The sequence below is a fragment of the Pipra filicauda genome, unplaced genomic scaffold, assembly GCF_003945595.2.
Source record: "Pipra filicauda isolate LSUMZ 115617 unplaced genomic scaffold, ASM394559v2 scaffold226_size1812527_pilon, whole genome shotgun sequence".
NCBI classification, from domain to species: domain Eukaryota; kingdom Metazoa; phylum Chordata; class Aves; order Passeriformes; family Pipridae; genus Pipra; species Pipra filicauda.
The window spans coordinates 1,488,796-1,505,777 of NW_024104339.1; positions in this window are offsets into that span (position 1 = coordinate 1,488,796).

Here is a 16,982-nt window from a genome sequence, read left to right on the forward strand (position 1 = left end):
TTTCATTTTTAAATCAGCTGTGATCCTGTTTACTGTAAACTCCAGCATGCTGGAAATGTTTCTATCACAGTTTATTTAGGCTTCACAGGGATTTTTTTCGAATCACACTTATCAAGAATATATTTTCACAGCAAGTTCTCTGAAATACAGTAAGGACCTAGGGACATCTGATGCCCAGATTCTGCCATTCCCTAAGATATTATGTGATCTGCTCATTTCCCATGCAGAAATGCTGTCGCCTTTCTAGAATCCAAGCCAGTGTCTGTCTGATGTATGATAGCCCATTTTGAAAAGCCTTGAACAAGACCATTTGTTGTCAAGATAATTTTACAAAGCAATACTATTTCATGGGTTGCAGTTAAAATAGTTCATAAAATTTACCCTGGCCTGTGTGCTTTGAGCTTTAAAACCACTTAGCTAACTTAACTTTCATTTTGGCTTGAAACTTAGACCTTGTTGAAATGCATAATACAAGCCAGATCTGAATTATTTGCTTTAGTTCTTTTTCAATGATCTCATTTTCTCACTTTCCATCGACACGAACAGAGGAAAAAAACCCGCATACTTTTCCACAGCTAAAAGCAACTGAACCAATAAGTACAAAATCTGATACCAAACATGAAGCATTTCAGCCCAAAAGGAAAATGGTTTTGGACTTTTATGAGCAACTGCAGCATATAGTGCCTGTCACTGCTGGAAACAAGCTCCATGCATTGTCTGGAGGGTTGGAAGCAGCTGATCTTAAATATCTTGCTTTACAACCTGACTGAGAAGCAAGAGGAGTCAGTAAAGCTGCAGAATTTGCCCTGCATTGTTACAAAACATTTAAACAAAACACACAGGATGTGCATGTTTTCTGTCATGACTGACACCTGTGATGGTTTGTCTGTCATGACGTACAGCCGGTGTAACGTGCTGCCGAAACCACAGCGGTCACACCTGATCCCAACTTCCTTCCTATATTTTCACAGGCACAAACCACACAGGGAAGGTCAGGGCAATCTGAAATCGGTTCCATAACCAGCATATTATGTGTGTAAATGGGCTGTTCCTATGTCACCTCTATGTCATGACCCAGCAGCCTGGATTCCACATTATCCCAGCTGCATGTGCTCCTTCAACAGATTCCCCCTCCAGAAATGAAAAGCCTCCTTTTCTCTTTTAATCAGCTATCACCTATCAGCCTGCCAGATACCAAAACCTTCCCTTTCAAATGGGAAAAAACTACCACTGGGCCAAGCCATGCCAGGAAAGAAAGGAAATTGTGGTGAAGGGCACAGTGCCCCAACACAGACCCAACCAAGGCGTCCAGGGATCCGTGTGGGAGCAGCCCTGGACTTCAGCCGCTGCCTGGTAGAGGAAATCTGAAGTTGCTGTGATCTATTCTTGGCTTTGGTTGCCGACAGATTATCCTTGAAGTAGGGACTAGCAAAGGCACTTGTAAACCGTAATTGCTTTCAGTGGGACCTGAGCATCTTTTGGGATCGCTGGAGCCTCTCAGTAGGGAGCAGATGCTGTGGGAGGGACTCTCCTACTAATATCCTGCTGTTCTGCAGACACCTCTAAAGCACTGAGCAAAGCCAACCTTTGATTATATTCCCAGCAGTAACGCTGGTTCCCAGTGAAATCCTGGATTAACTGTGAAACTCTCTCCTTTTCCCATTCTGTGCTCCCCTTTCTGGTTGGTTGTGTTAGGTAGGTATGTTAGGGCAATAAGGACATTTGCTGTAAGTGCTGGAAAACCCTGGATTTACAACCATCATGCATCACTTTCAGGGCACACTGTCACCTTTAGAAAAACATCTGCTATAAACAGTTTTACTTACTCCCATTACTAATAATACCATACAGTATTAAAAGTGAAAGGATTTAAAAAATCCAATTTACTTGTCCTTCAGCTTGGCCAGTGGAAAAAAAATCAATGAGATGTGTCTCACTTCAGTTTGGAGCAGTTTTCACTTATCAGTTCCCTCATGCTAATGAATTTGCTTTACAGGCAGGAGAGGACATGTTTACTTACTTATAAAAAACACCTGTGCACCTTGAAATTGAAAAAAATTAACACCCCCCCAAAAAACAGGGAGAGAGAGAAATAGAAAGGCATGAAAAGATGTCTTTTTTTCAATACATGTTTTACAGAAACGAAATAGTTGCTGAATTTTACCAAAAGTAATTTCTCATCAACAAAATAATAATCATGTGAGAGTTTAATGGTCGAATCGAAGTCAGTTTATGTTAGCAAGAGATCACTATGATGGAGCAATTTTTGATGAAACTAAGGGTGTTGTTTTTCTTTTTAAAGGTAGGATTTAAAACCTCCAACCATTAAAAGCCACTCATAGAAAGTTTGGGTTTTGAACAAAGTTTGCATTCGCCAAACTAAAAGTTAAAAATAGGAACTCTGTAGCCTTCAGAAACATTGACTCTAACATTGATCCTAACCCCAAGGGCTCTTTATGCCTGGGTTATACATTTGCTTGGGGCTGGAAAGGGAGAAACCAAGGGAATGTGATTTGAAACAGATTTATGTATTTTGGTACCTTTATTTTCCATCTGCTGCTGCAGGGCCTGGGCACCCAGAGACCCAAACCCACTGATTTTGGGGAGCTGTGCATATACCAAGGGCCTCACCAGAGTGGAGTTGTGCAACCAGCCCAGGCAGTGAGGGGACAGTGAGTCTTAGCTCCCTCCAGGCTCTCCAAGCCGTCCTGGAGCCCCTGGTCTCTCCAGCCCACTGAATTCCCAGCATCACTCACCCTGGGGCACAATCCTGGGTGATGGAGGCAGGCTTCCCCTGGAGGCACCCAAGATTAGGAAGGCAACAGCTGGTTGTACTGAATCCTCTCTGTCTCATTCACCCAGAAGTTGTTTTCCCTCATCATGTCTTTCCATGAGACGTTTGCTCAGAAGCCTCCAGCAGGCATGCTGGCCACCAGCATCCACTCCCTTTGGGATGTGCCTGTTTGGAGCCTCAGCAGTCACAGATACACATTTGTGCTACTGCAGCCAGCCCATGGCACGGAGACCACCCCTGGCAGCACTGACTCACAGGCTACAGTGCCAGACCTTACTGCTAAATGCCTGGCATGATAATTTGGTGTTTTATTTTACCCCCCCGCCCGTATCCTGGCTGTAATAAATTGGAGTGATGCTATCTCAGGCTTCCTCCCTGCTTCTCCTGGAGCTTCTATCTAAAATTCAGCATTAGCAAAATGTGCCTCTGGAATAAGGCCTCATAAAATATTGTTAGGATTGCTAGGCAACCCGGAGGCATGTCGGGAGCTGAAAGGAGCCTTAAGTGGGCGTAGCGAGTCTGTGCTGGAGCCTCAGATGAAAAAGAGAGGGTATTCTTTGTGTCTCCATGCTAGCAACACTTTGCCTTTGATTTTCTGTTGGAAAGAGGTTGAGGTAACACTGCTTCCACACACACGGAGGTGCGTATCTGTGTAATTGTTGGTGTGGCAGCCTCTAACCTCAGATTAATTGGCTGGATGAGAAATGCACCTATCGAGGGCTTTTCAATAGCAATAAAAGTAAAACGAAGTTTTTATGGCCGTGAAAATACCCATATTCCAGCTGCTTGTATCTTCCAAGTGCTCGTTTTGCGAGAAAGAGGGGCCTTTGCTCAATAAGAAGTTGTTTTATGTGGCCACTGAGGCGTTGCCTCAGCCCCTGCCACAGGCTGCAGTGGTGCTTAATGCAAACCCACTCTGGAAGGAAGGGAAACAAATAAGCACACAATTTATTGGCAGGGTCCAGCATGAGTAATCGGCTATTTGCAGATACACACGCAGGATTAAAATGGAAATTGAACTGGGCTTGCAAGAGCACGGGGAGGAATTACTGTAGGTGTAAATAGGGGGGGGTTACTGCTGATTTTGTGTGCTAAGGGGTTAAAGTGAGTTTCTGGTTTAGCCCTTCCTGCCTTCAGCTCGAGAGCAGGAGATGCTGCCCCCAGAATCCATATCTCATCTCTCCAGGAACATCTTGGCTTGCCCAAAGGGCTTTAGCCAAGCAGGCTCCAGTCCTTCCCTGGGCAAACCTCCTGCTTTGCTTCTACCCCAAGCCAAGCCTCCAGCAGGCAGCCCCATGCTGTACTTTCCTTAGAGGAAAACCTGGAAAAACACACACACTTTGTCAGCACACCCAGCACCCGGGTGCTGAGGCTGCCCCCGTGACTCTGGCTTTTGCTCCATCCGTCCAGCACCACTAGAGGCAGATGCTGGCAGCAGGTCCTGCAGGAGTGGATGTGCCTCTGCTGAGGACAGATGTCTGTGCCAGAGGCTGGCCTTCCAGCCGTGCTGAGTGTGCAATTTGTTTCCCAGTGCTTGATTTAGCATATAATTTTCTGTTAAAGCAGATAGTGGCCAAGCTGACTAACACATCCATCTGCTCAGAGCCTGTCCGGCTCCTCCGCGAGGAGGGCTGCTCTCACTAAATACTTTCCAGAGGTCACAAACACCTCCCCCTCAATCTCTAGCTCTCTTTTGGGTGGCTGAAATTCCTTACTCACACTCACAAATCCCACCTTGCTTTCCTCCTGTAGCAACCCAGGGCTTTGTTTGCTCTGTGTTCAAACTGGGAGCAACTACTGGTGCGAGACGTTCCATCAGCGCAAGTGGGGGTCACTAAGAATTAGTGTGAGAGCAGGAGATGGTGATTTTGGCCCATCCTTTGTCAATGGAAGCGTTTCCCAAGCATCCAATGCCTCTAGATATTCCCATACAATACAGAAAGGGACTGTAATAAGCTAGATGTGTGTTTTCCAAGACCATTAATGAATAATCCCACCAGGCTTTTGTTGGGATCAAGCACCCTGAACGTATTTAAAAGGTCTGTAGATGTGGCATTTGGGGACATGGTTTAGTGGGGGCTTGGCATTGCTGGGTTAATGGCTGGACTCAATGATCTTACAGGTCTTTTCCAACCTAAATAATTCTATGATTTTATGATCCTGCACAACCTTTCTGTTGCAAGCCACTCTTGAGCTTTATCTCAGAAAACAGAGAAATGATGGGAACAAACCTCAAGTTTCCACAGTATTACAAGGTAGTTATACATATATGATACAACTACACCTTTTAGTATATATGATTCTACATATATAACTACGCATATAACTACCCCTACATATATGATATAATACGTATTCTACATATATGATATAACTACACCTTTTATTCCTCATGTTCCTTTCTAGATAGATTTAGGCCAGAAAAGCTGCCTGTGGGGTATCTATTCATTCCTGGCAGTGAACTGGCTGAGCTATTTTTCTGCTCTGTTAACACTGCAGGTCTCATGATACATATTTCAACACCAAATGGCCCAGGCCAAAGCACTTGGCACTGCCATGCTGTTCCTCTGCCCCTCTGGCCAAACAAAGGATGCTGGTGAGTCACGAGGAGCACAGGGGGGTTTCTCCCGATTTAGGGCTCCCCAGCTCCTGCAATCTCCTTCTCCTTCCCCAATTTCACAAGTCAGTTTTGGAAGCACACAAAATTGGGCCAAACCTGGGCTTTTTCTCAATTTTCTCAGCAAAGCTCCCTCTTCACACTGTGCCAGAGATGAGCTGGTCCTCAGTGTTATTTTAGCAGCTATTTAAATAAAAAAGGTGGCAGCTGGAAGTCTAGGAGAGATGGGAGCCAGGCACCTTAAGAAATGATAATTTCAAACTTGGAACACTCCTAAGAGCTAACAGAGAGATGTTTAATCCAATTCTCAGCTTCTATTTTAGGAACCTTTTAACTTTCCAAATCAAAAAAAAAAGGAAGAGGGGAGGGGAAGAAAAAAATAATCTCCATCACAGTGCAATTTCTTAAGCTTGTTCACAGCCCAAAGGTGAATTTTTATTCATGTGAGGAGTTTGAAGAAAATCCATTCAGCTGTTTCAGAGGTTTCAGAGCATGAAAGCAACATCTGGTTTTAAAATCAAAAATAAAGAGAAATTCCCTTTGCTCATCAGAGTCAAAATGGGTTTTGGTTTCACACCTCTGATTTAGTATATCTTGAGCTGTCCCCTGGAGAAAGGTGGCCATTTCTGTACTGATTTGAATTGTGTTGCAAACCTCTTAAAAAAATTAGGGAAGCCCAAACAGGAGGGCAGGTGATACTCACACCCCAAGCTCCTCCATTCCTGCCCAGTCCAACATGGGCCACGATCCCTAAATTGCCAGTTTAATTCACTGCACGAAGGTTTCCCCCAGCCTGCTGCCTCCGCTGGGGTATGTTTTTGGTTGTGGTGCGATTTTTGGAGTGTGGTTTGCTGTGCACTGCTCTGTGCTATAGATGGCACTGCAGGATGGAAATTGCAGACCCTTCTCTCTGTAATAACAACCCGGGGCTGCGGTGGCTTCTGCAGCTTGTCCGGGCTGAGGAAACCAACCCAGATCACTCATTTCTGCAGATCTGCCCGCAAATCTCACTCAGTTTTTTATCTGGTTATTAGTAACAACACAAACGTGACCTCCAGAATAGACAGAGGGCAAAAGTGACGAGGAAGCTCTCTGCAAATTAACTGCTGCTTTCAAAAAACCATACAAATGCTCAAAATCCACGGGCAAATTTAGCCATCATGTTGCAATACAGGAACATTTTGCATTTCAAAGAGAGAAGGCAGTTGATTTCTCTGTATATCACACCTACGATAAGACTGCTCGTGTTGGAGTTCTGCTACTGTAAATGAAACTTCACCCTCTCACTGTCCCACTAAAATCTACCCAAATCTAACTATTTGCAGCAGATTTTGCTGCTCTGTTTTTTCAGTTCCCTGGAGTTCCAGGACTAAAAGCAAGAAAAAAAGCAAAATCCAACTCAGGTCTGCAATAGGAGATGCAGTGCTGGCAGGAATGGGGATGCTACCAAAGAGATCAGGATGGGAAGTGAATAATATCATAAGCAATTACAGCAAAATGCTTTTGAAAAATTCCTCCAGGTACCCAGCTGCATCTGTCGATGCTTAAACACGTTCAGAAATCTGGCCACCAGCCTGCTGCTCAAGATGTTTAAAAAAACCCCAAACAATCAGGGAAGAGTAAAAGGCGTAAGAAAGACAAATTTCTTTTGCCATTGGCAAGATGAAAGGAAAACCTCAACTGTTTTAATGAGTGGTGTGGAGAAAACTGCAGGCAATAAATGCCAGAAGTTGTCCTTGTCTTCCTCTGGAAAATGAAGCTGGAGTAGGATTAGGTTCCAGCAGACTTTTTTGTTTCTGTTTCAGTGAACTCCGAGGAAGAGCTCCTGTCCACCTGTGCTGTCCCGGGGCCGGAGGGCTGTCCCGTAGCCCTCTCTGACAAGGAGAGGGGCAGCACTTTTCTCTTACAGGATTTTAATGTGGTCCTACATGTCAAGAGGATTCAAATGACAAGAATGAACAGCAGCGGCCAACCTCGTGGTTTGATGTTCTGATGAAATGATGCCCTGGCACATCCATCACACTGTTCTGCTGTCAAGAGAACTCCCAACTCCGGAAGATGTGTGTGCTTTTTCTTTTACGGTGTTAGAAAAAAAAGCAGGAAAAAAAGAGAAAAGCATCTGTCCTTAAGCCTAGCTACTACATAAATGTAACTTTGAGATAAGATACAGCTGGATACATGGGATCTACGGTTCAGCTCCAAACTGTGAGGGTACAAGTGCACCCAGCTCCACCTTAAGGCACTTGTGTGAGGTGAAGCCTGCACTGTGTGCAAGCACAGACCTGGGACTTTGCAGAGCACAGCAGGAGAGACAAGACGAAAGGCTGAAGGAAGATTCATTCCTTGCCAGGCTTTGTGTGCCAATCCCTGTACATTCACCTTGGAGAGGCAGATGCAGACGTGAGTGAGAGGGAGGTGAGTGAGAGGTGTAAGTCTGAGTGTGCACGGAAGGAAGGACCATGGTGAGGATATTTGCTAAGCACGGGGCTGGGGAGATGAGGGGATGCAGATGCTGATGTTGCCCAGGCAACACGTACTTTTGCAAGGCGCCCTTTTGTCTCTCCTGATTTTTAAGTACGGTTCTCACTCTCAAATGCGGATTCTCCAAGCTGTTAATAAGACTTATTATCTCCTAATGCTCTTTCCCTGTTTCTTTTCAGAGGTTGTTAGCAGCAGCGCTGCTTGTGACTGGGTAACACAGGAAATTAAAAGCAGCTCCACAACTGTGGCTGCACAGGGTGGGAGAGGAGATCTCTGGAGAGAGGCACAGGTAAGACGTGGTGGTGGGGCAGGGGGTGCAAGACACCCTGAGCTGCATTACCCACCTCACTGAGCAAAGTCACCAGCTGTGGAGCCAGTAGGATTTAGAAGAAGGAGAAACCTTTACAAAGAGCCTTGAGTTTATCCTTCATAAAGTCCTTTTTCCAACTTCCAGAGCCCCTGATAAAGTTGCTGCTATTGCTCTGTGCTGACTGCAAGGCTTCCTACCCAGAGCACAAGACTTAGTGCTGAATTATCCATAGGCTATATTTGTGTGCAGTGACCAGTGTTTGCTCCCTCCAAATTGCTTTGAAAATTCAAGGGTTGACACCTCCTAGGAAGCACTGGGGACACTCAGTGTTTTCCCACCATGTCTCGTTTCCCAGGATGTAACACGGTGACTTGCACTAATTATGAGATGCTCATCCCGTTATTATGGAGCAAAATTACCAAGTGCTAGAAAGAGCACACCAAAAACTGGTGAAGTGGTAAACTTGAAATGAGGTGGAATTAACATCTGCTCCCTATGGGAGGCCTGGATTTGGTAACTGTACATTGCTCAGGTCAGTAAGGTGGAGTGAGGAAAGGAAGATATCGCACGTGGGATGGAATTACCCTTCCTGGAGAAGGGGCAGGCAGGAGATACATGGGATAAATTGTCTCTCTGCCCCTTCCACCCAGAAATCAGGATTCAAACACAGCAAGAGAGGAATCACAGCAAACAAGAAACCTCATCTCCGAGTGTGGAGGGGGCACGGGAAGAAGCGGAGCAGCCAGAGAGATGTATTTGTATGTGGAGTGGGGAAGGAGGAACGCAGAGCAAAGGCATGAGCTTTGTTCCTTTGTGAAAAGCCCTGAAATGTCCTCTTCACTCCAGCCCAGGCAGCTGCCATGACCCCATGAGTCCAACAGCCCCTGCAGGCAACGTGACCTGCCCCGTGTGGGGGGCAGAGTTGGCAGCAGCCAACTTGTTTTCGTTGTTACGTAGCGTTTGGTCGCCCTATTTTGCTGCCTTCCCTTTGATGCAATGAGCCTGTGGGGAATAAAGCTCAGTGGGAGATTGCTTACGTGGTTTCTAACCCATTAGTTTCTTTTATTGGCTGTTGCCTCAATATTAAAAAAAAAAAAAAAAGGAAAAAAAGAAAAAAGGAGAAGAAAATCAAGAAAAAGTAGTTCAAGGTGTGAAGAATTCACGTGGCAGAAAAATATAGAAAAAGTTATTGGCTCTGTCCCCCTTGGCTCCAACCTCAATCTTCTCACCATGCTGTGCAGTTATCCTTCTATTATTACACATAATGACAGGGAAATTTTAGCTAGTTCTATGCAAAAAGCCAGCCCACTCCTCTCCCCTCCACAACAAGAAACCATCCTGGCTTGAGCTCACATCGCTTGGCATCTGATTTCAGCCTAGCAGGGTGTTTCAATACCAATAAACATCTTGTTTTCGTGTGAAGAGCTGTTTCAGCTACATTCTTTCCCATCTTTTGTGAGCATCCAAGGCTCCGTGTAAAACTTTTTATTGATCACATAAATAGCAGCTCTGCTTCCCTACAGGCCCCAACTTCACAAAGTGTTTTGATATCTGGAGAATGAAAGGTTCAATAGAAAACTGATTCCCTCGGCTCCCTGGGACTCTGAACACAGGGCTGCTGGTTTCTGCTCTCCTTGGCAGAGTGGGGTCCAGGGAGGAGAGCAGGGGAGCAGGGAGAGGAATGTTTGGCTTTTTCCGTCTGCGTTTGAGGCTGTTTGTACTCAGACACACTTTGTCTGCAACAAAGGCAGAAGCAAAGCCACTAAGCAAAGAGCTGGGAGTGCTCATTAAAGATTTAATTGGTCTGAAAGCTTTCTGAAACACTAAGGAGAGACCTAAACCCCAGAACTTTGAGCAGAAAGCCTCCAATGGTGGAAAACATGAGTGGTTTTGCTGCTTAGGGACACAGGTACCGGTGTGGTGGGCAGTCACTTGCACCACTGTCGTGCTAAGGAATTCCCAAGGAATGGAATGTCCTGGTCCCACCGGTGAGAAGCAGCTCCTCCACACCCCTGGAGAAGCTGTCTCGAGCCATCACGTCTCTCAAACAGAGTCTGAGACCTCTCCCTGCAGCTTCATTCCTCCAGGGCACTGCCGAGCTACGACAAAGGACTGCTGTGGAATCCGTGGCCTGAAACCCCGACGAGATCCTTCCCACCCATGTCCTGGCTGTCAGAGCCATTGCACCGTCACCTTTTGTGCAAATGAAATACAAAACCTCTTCAACTGCAGCCATGCAGAGCTCGCGGGGCAGAAGATTAATGGGAGCTACTGGGGAGCCTCATCAGTCCTTGTTCAGGAATCAGAAATCCCAATCGAAACCTGCCGTGACTCATAACTCTGTGCTGGCACAAATTCGACCTCGTTTGGATAACGAAGGGCAGATCCTGTTCTTATAGAACCCGTGTGACTGTGTGTTTATCACAGCAGGCTAAAAGGGCGCCAGGAACTTTGCGACCTTGCTGCTCGCAGATGGCAGCGTGTGACAGCCCTGGAGCCACCCGGGCTGTGGCGGTGGCTTCTGGAAGAGCCATGGTGGCAGAGGCAATGCCTGAAGCCCTCTGTGGCTGGAGGGACCCACCAGCCTGGTGCTGAGCCACCAGCAGATGCCCTTCACAGGTCCGAAGGCTCCCTCATCTCAAACGCTGCACTCTCGATTAATGAGAGCAATTGGAATAGCAGCAGTTAATTGAGACCCACGTGCCTTGGGGGAAAGGGGGATCTGAGGTATCTGTGTTCAGCTCTTGCGGCCAAAGAACAGACTCATCTTTATCTCTCGAGGTCCTACCGGGTTCCCTGTGGAATCTACTATTGAACACGCCCATGGAGAAAAAGATACTGAGGAACTTGCCTGCTGGAATTTGGTGGCTAAGCCAAAATCTAACACCTGTTTCGCCTCAAGTACCTGATCCTGAGTATTCAGAAAATGGCTTCTTAAAGCCTCACCTACAAGAGGGGAAAACGGTGGGTTATGAGGGTTTTGGTTTGCTTTGCAATTAGAAATTTCTGAGATTTTCAATAGTTTTTCTTGCAAGGAAAATCCTCTTGCAAATGTAAAGGTGAAGCCTGTTCCCACACCAATGTTTTTCTTTCTCTGCTTCCTATATAACTTTATTTGTAGGTTGGTGATAATGAGAATTCCACTGCTATTGATTTTTTTAAAAAACGTATATAACTTTGAAACACTGTAGATATTGCATGGACTTTGGAACAAGATAAGAAGAGGTAATCACATTCACAACATCTCTAGCCCTTTAATTAATCTGAACAGCAAACACTTGCTGTATTCCTAGAGCAGACTGACTGCCTCTCCTGAATATTCTCATTTACCATGCAAATGCATAGATACTGGAGGTAATTCTGCACCCCACAGGGACCTAACTTCTGACACTGTATTTTTATAATAACAGAAAATTGTCATGGCCCTTCTTGTTTGAGACTAACAGCTTTGGAATGGGCTGAAAAAGAGAAATACTGCCTTAACTTCTTCTGAAATACCAAACAGCCTCCCTTTCTCAGAACAACCTTAAGATGGAGCAAAACAGTCAAGCTGTAAGAATGTACTGCAGAGGGAGAATAAAATCAGAGAATGGGAGGGTTATGGTCCAGCGCTTCCCAGAGACCTGATTCTGGAAGAGCTTGTCCCTACATGTTGGTCCTGAGGTTTGCACAAGACACTGGGGCCCCAATACCCCCTGTTGTTTCCTGGGAATGGTGAGGTGGTCGAGCTCAGAGGGTACCCTGTGCTGTGCTCTGCAGAGCCTGCTGCTGCCTTCCTCCTCAGCCTTCTCTCCAGTGAAATCAATGGATTAAATGAGCACAAATGAGATGGGAGCTGGCTCCTTGGCTGCTGTGGTAAGTCAGCGTGGAAGCTGGCCCCGATACATCTCTCTGAAGCCCTGTATTGAATCTCAGCTGACAGCTCCAATAATGATAATAGATATGGCCAAACCACTCTGAGTTTGGAGGGGGCCAGGTTCCCCCTCCCTGCTCACACACAGGCTCACCACGCTGCCAGCTCTCATCTCTTGGGCGTTCTGAGGGGTCGATGAGCCAACCGTGTTCCTCATGCTGCCAAATCCTATTGGGAGAATGACCTGGCTACCCCACACAGTTAACCCAAGTCCTCATTGGGATTTTTGCAGGAATCTCGCCGGGTTCAGAGTCTCACTAACACCCAGGGGCATCCCAGGCTTTACCTTTAATTTCATCTGAAACTTCCCTGGCTTGCCCTAACATAAGGAACTGTACCACGGGGATGCCATAAATGCATCCCACAAGCCTCCTCTCCAAGCAGAAGCTGCTGCTGCAGATCCAGCCAGCTCAGAGCCCACACAGCCAAGGACAAGTGCCAAGGACGTGGAGTGGGTCCGAGGACACGGTGTGGGCACGGCTATTTCTGATCATGCAAAGCCAGGCTAAGCTAACCCAAAGCTCAGTAACACAAAGTCAAGCCACATCAACATGAAAGGCCTCAAGAATTAAAAAAAAAAAAAAAAAATGGTGCAGAAAACTTAAAGTATCTGGAATTCATTATGGCATTATCCATGCACACATGCTGAAAATCCCTTTGGACACTTCACCCCTGCAGCCAGCCATGCTGAGTTAGCCGTGCCCAAGCCCCGCAGTGGGGTTTAGCAAGGCTCAGGTTTTATCCCATATCCCAATGCCTGCTGAGCTCAGCTGTGATGGGGTTGTGTCACTAAACAAGCCAGGTCAGGAAGGAGTAGAGTAGCTCAGGGATGTTTATAAAATCAGGGGAGATGAACCCTAAAGGAGAGGGCATGCTATGTGCTTGGGGAGCTAAGTCAGCAGGGAATAAACTGGGCTGCCTGCAGTAAGTGATGCTTCAGGAAGGCACAAAGCAGGGAAGCAGCCGGGACATGCAGCCAGGGTCTCCGGCACGTTCTGCTTCCCTGTGTTTATGCTGGTGACTGGGAGCTCACCAGAGCATCATCAGGTTTTATGGTGTGTACACATTATTAGTGCTTCACAAGTAAATAATGTCATATTTCACTGTTTATTGCTGAAAATGCACAGTAAAAGGCTAAAGCCTGAAAAGCACAGGAAATAATTTATGTGGGAGGAATGAATTTCCCATCATGTCAAACCTCTGCCAGAATTTATCACGGTGCCCTTCAGTTTGGGTCTCTGTCCAACATTTTAAAGGTCTGCCTTTGTTATACATATAGGCACAAGGAAGCTGAAGGTTATTGGGCAGAGTGGGAATTGCTGCTGTTGTTGGAGCAGGAGAGAGGAAAGTGTATGGTGAGGGCTCCAAAGAATCTTGCCCCAGTTAACATGGAAAATCAACAGCACAGAGCCCACCAAGAACCACCATGGTGAAGGGATGAAACAGCAGGAGGTTCAGCAGAGGCTCTGAGAGCCACTGAACTTCGTTATTTCTGCAATTCTTCTTGAAATGCATAAATCAGGATGAAGGTGGATGAGGGCCACCAGCTGAACTGTTTGTAGTGATCAATGTCTGTTAATTAGCACCTGATTCTCACTCAGACACTCAGCACCTATGGCTCAGATCACACCTGCAGGGATTTCTTGGATTACAGGATGAGGCTGTGAAATTTCAGAAGAAAGGTTCTCAAACCGCTCTCCCTACCACTGTTTTTTCCTTGAGAACCTGCCACGCTGCTGGGCAGGAGTATCAGCCTAAGGGAATAATTGTGTTTTAAAGCTACTATTTCTGTCCCTGCCATTTATATGTGTCTTGTCAGATTTGCACCTGAATCCATCTCCGAGGCGTCGGTACCAACCAGTGTGGAACCGCAGCCGGAGTGCTCCGGTGAGCGCACGCCCAACTATTCTCCAAAATAAACTTCTCTCTAAATCAAAAGAGCAGCAGGCTCAGCCTGCTGTGGAAATAAGCACCCAAAAGACTTGGGGCTTTGGGGGCTGGAGATGCCCTCATCAGCCAAGCCAAGCATTTCTGCCTACAGCCAAGGTTCCTCCTACCAGATATGGGGTGTTGGTGTGGGTAAGTCAAAAGCCAGAGGGGCACAAAATGGCATAAAAACACAGAAGTCTCAAACAAAAGTCCCCTGCTCCAGAGAAACCACATGCCCAATGTCTTGGGACTGGTGGAAATTTTTCTGGTGAGATTCATCCTTTCCCACCCATCTGTTAGGGTTTTCCAGGCTCAGTGGTTCGAATATCATCACACTGTCTAGCAACTGGTTAAATATTCAACAAGGCAAACTGCCTGAGCAAATTGGCCAGAGAGAAATGTTTTTACATGACAACCTGAGATTAGAACTTGTGATGTCCCAAAGGACTTATTCGTGTGAGCCTCTGAGTTCAGATAAGCAAATTCCAGGGACCGTTTGACCCAGGTCCAAGCTTTAAACCCCCTTGACCCTTCAGACTCATTTACAATCTGAAATCGAGATGACACAACTCTTTTCTTTCTTTTTTTTTTTTCCATCATAACTATCTTGACACAAATACAAAAAAAAACCAAAAAAAGGGACTTATCACAGTGTGATTAAAACAAGCCTGTATTTTGCTCACATAAGATAATTTTAGGGACTGGTTCTCAAAATAATCCCATTTACTTCTACAAAAAAAAAAAAAAAAAAAAAAAAAGCCTGGCTTTAAGCTGAAACTTTAGGCCCTGAGAAAACTATTTAGAAAACAAAAGAGAAAAATAATATATCAGGATGCTCTGACACGTGATATGAAAATAACCTTGAGATAATCCTTTTCTAGTGTTACAGGCTGCTGGGAGCAGATCAGGTAGGTGACCACAGGGAGCAGCAATTTGGAAACATTCCTATTTGGGTGAAATGCACTCTCTTATGACATACAGCCCTTCCCATGAACCTCCACACACGGCAGCCCTGACATCAACCACTTTGGCACATGTTTGTGGTGAGAGCCCACCAAAGAGCAATGGAGGGAGCAAACACCCCGTGTCATATGACAGAGGCAAGTGATCTGTGGTCTAAAAGCACACCAAGAAAGGACTGTGGTTTCACTTATTACAGATACTGGAGTCCCATGATCCTTCCTAACTGTGTAACTACAACCACGGTGGAGCAGAACCTGCTGAGCTCATCCGAGCGGGTCACCCCGTGGGAAGCTGCAGCCGTGGCAGGGACACCCGCCTGAAGACATGACGTTATTCCTGCTTTGGGTACAATCTCAGGAAGTGCTTTGCATAACAAAGCCCTTTACCCTCCGGATGATTTGTCACCCACTGAAAGATCCATTGCTCTGAATGAGCCAAATGCACTGACTTCACCAGGCTGTGACATCCCAGTGCTGAAGTTTGCTCCAGCAATGACGTGCGCAGACGCTTCTGGGGATGACTTTGCCAAAAAGATGGCACAACAAAGCACCACTCTCATGTAGTTTCCCCATCAGGGTATCCTCCCTAAAATATCCAGGAAAGAACATGATCTTACACGTTGTGCTGGAAATACATCTCACCCCCATTTGCATTTGTCCAGGATTTTTTCTGCTGTTCCCCTGTGGGATGTAACCTTGTCTTTGGTTGCACTGTAGGTAAGAAGTCGTGGGTGGAGCTGGCAGGATACTTTATTATTTCTTAACTCACTTTAAAAGGTTAAAGAACCTCAAACAGGCATTTGTATTGGATTGGGCAAAAGAATGCAGTGCTCGGAGTTAATTAGCCATCCAGATTTCATACAGCTTTTGTAGCTGTCATTTCTTAGAATGAAAAAGGAATATAATGATATATTGCAAAGATTATGGAGGAAGATTGGGATGTATCAGGGATATTGCTTTAACTGAAAAAAAAGCATCAGAAAAATGTCCTAGTTTCTGTGTAATTCCAAAGCTCAGTATATGGAACAAAACATCCAGGGGAATTAATTAGTTTTTTGTTGAGGTTTTTTGTGAGCTTTTTAAATCCCAAGGAAATCTATGTGCAGGAGGGTATCAGTCATCTATACACAGAACTACATAAAGTATCATTAGAGACCCCTCCAAATACATTGATTTTTTTTTTTTATCCAGCAGTAGTGTATCAATATTTTCACCACTGCCAGCAAAATGTAGCCTTCATTATGAAGTATTTTCCTGTGGGTAACTAAACCACTGTGTACCAGGGAAAAATAAATAGCTGCCTCCCCACATCTTCTGTCTGTGCAGAAAGCGAACTCCTCACACTGCTCTGGCAGAAGAGCTCTGGTAATTTAATGTATTGCTCCCTCCTCCCATCAGCAGCTGCCTTATCTCGCCTCATTTTACATTACCTGACCTTTTTTTCTTTCTTTTAACCCTATGAAGGGAAGACTCCCGAGCTTTCCAGGTCAGGACTGTGCTCATTTCCAGCCTAGCAGTTATTCGTGGCTGTATTATTCCCATTTGTCTCTGTGCCAACATCATAATTTGATTCAATAGCTCTTCTACCTGGCATTTATCTCATAGCAACCTCCTTCCAGCCCAGCTATCATTAAGCTAGACTAAACAAACAAAGGGTTTTGGGGGCACCCCTCCAAGGGGGTGAGAAGTGCCACCAGCATGCTGGACCCCCCCCCAACTGGAGCCCAGTGAGCCGGTGTGTTCAAGCACTGGGCTGCTCCTAGTCAGGCACAGAAACAAGCTCTCATCCCAGAAGATCTTATGGACAAAACATATAATAGCGTACCCTGAACTATAAAATATGTGTGGGTTTGGGTTTTTATTTCACTTCCTACCCAATTGATTTATTCCGAGCATTCCTTTTAATGCAGCTGCTCAGGCAGTGGCAAGTCTCTTGGCATAAAACTGGCTGATAATATTAGCACTGTTGACTTAAA